Here is a 2,095-nt window from a genome sequence, read left to right as displayed (position 1 = left end):
AAGGTATGCGAAAAGTGAGTAATATTTTAAGTAAATGAGAATAATTCTCAATTTTACGGGTAATTGATTAATTATCGGGTAATGATATATTACCAAATTAATTGGGGATATATTTGTGGATAAGCCTAATATAACTCCTGTCCCTATGTGGCAGAAAGTAACATAGGATAGGAATGACTCTTTGGTCTTGATAATAGGTGGAATGTGTAGGACAAACTAGGATAAAAATTAACATCAAAAGTAAACCCAAAAAGGTGAGTCTTTCAAAAATTTTAGAAAAAGAATGGATCTCATTTCCTTGTAATAAGGATCTAAGCAACATCGTCCAATTCTTGGCAAAATAACAAAGCAAGAACGTCATTCTTGGCTAAATATCAAAGCAGCAGCGTTCAAGAAGCAAGAGCGTTGAATCAGGAAACATTTCATCCAAAATCCTTAGTCAAAATTCGAACCACAATTTTGTTCAAGGATTCAGAAGCAGAAGCTTCATTCCGTTCAAAGAATTTCAGGAACATGTATGTTAAGGCTATCCATTCTTTCTTTTGGCATGGTCCATATGATACTGAAGAAACGAGCAAATACACAATTTTCATAAATTACTCTATTCATAGAAATAGTAGGGGTGTCTATATTCTTGATTCCCCATGAAAAATATTATTATCTTCTGCTCGTGGGTCTTAGAACAATACGCAGTTGGAAAAATTTATCCGGAAGGAATATTGAGATTATTACGTATTTTTCATGCATTTCATACATGTGCATTGACACATGACTAGATGACATTATATACGCGTATATATGTAAATATGTGTATATGATATATGGGAAAAGGTTATGGCATTATATACACACCACCACCTGATCAGTTGGTATATGATGATGATGTTGCCCACAGTGGCTGAAATATGATTCAAATAGCATTATATACGCGTATATATGTATGTATTTATATGTATATGGGATATGGGAAAGGTTATGGCGTTATGTATGCGCCACCACCTGATCATCTGGTATACGATGATGATTTTGTCCACATTGGCCGATATGATATTATGGGATGCCCTCAGAGGCTGATGATATTATGAAACTTGTACCTATGCACAACATGACATTCATACACATATGCATGATGCTAAAAATAATTTATGATTTACAAAATTATTCATACTTACAAGTTGAGTCATGTACTCTATATTTCTTCCATGTATCTTATGTATTTATTTATGTGCCTTACATACTTGGTACATTATTCGTACTGACATCCCTTTTGCCTGGGGATGCTACATTTCATACCTGCAGGTACCGATAGACAGGTCGAGAGCCCTCCAAGTAGGTTATCAGCTCAGCGGAAGATGTTGGTGCACTCCATTTGCTTCGGAGTTGCTTTTTGGGTTAGTATGATTTAGACATGTATTGTTTGGTATGGCGGGACTCTGTTCCGACCTTTATGACATTTATGTACTCTTGGAGGCTTGTGGACATATGTCGTGTACGTGAAAGATTGTACAGCCTTGTCGGCCTATGTTTTGAGTTTTATAAATGATCATGTTGGCCTATTAGGCCCATATGCCACGTGTATATGATGATGTAATAAGAAATGTACATTATGTTAGTACTCGGTTGAGTAAGGTACCGGGCGCCCGTCATGGCCCATCGGTTTGGGTCGTGAGACACACGGTCAAAATTTGAGCTAAGGCCTCCTAAAGGGCTGGAATCACAATGGGCATAGTTGGTGCTTGAGCTGGTCCCGCTGGTGCATTCAGAACTAGGACCTGATCCTGAACTGGGGCAATTGGTGGATCTGCAGGTGCTTCCCCGGCTGCTGTGTGAGCTGTACCTCTGCCCCTACCATGTTCTCTATCGCGACCTCGGCCTCTCGCGACCCTAGCTGGTGGTACTAGTGGCTATCCGTCCTGCCCAGTAGTATTTGTCCTCACCATCTGTGAGAGAATAGAATACCAGAAGTTTATTTACTAGAATCAACAGATTCACATGACAAGAATTCAAGAATGTGAAGTTTCCCAAGGGTTCAACAACCTTTCGAATATAAGTACAGATGTCTCCGTACCGATCCACAAGACTCTACTAAACCTGC

The 2,095-nt window shown here is 38.9% G+C and overlaps 1 long non-coding RNA gene across 1 annotated transcript; it reads left to right on the top strand.

Annotated features, from left to right (window-relative positions):
* The first annotated feature begins 279 nt into the window (after positions 1 to 279).
* LOC138872442 (uncharacterized) lies at positions 280 to 1,565 on the top strand. Its single transcript, XR_011400820.1, has 2 exons — positions 280 to 515; positions 1,300 to 1,565. It is a non-coding gene; the product is annotated as an uncharacterized lncRNA (long non-coding RNA).
* Positions 1,566 to 2,095: the final 530 nt, after the last annotated feature.

This window comes from Nicotiana sylvestris, chromosome 7, assembly GCF_000393655.2.
Source record: "Nicotiana sylvestris chromosome 7, ASM39365v2, whole genome shotgun sequence".
Classification (NCBI taxonomy): Eukaryota; Viridiplantae; Streptophyta; class Magnoliopsida; order Solanales; family Solanaceae; genus Nicotiana; species Nicotiana sylvestris.
Note: the sequence above shows the minus strand (reverse complement) of the source record. Positions and strands in the feature narration are given on the sequence as shown.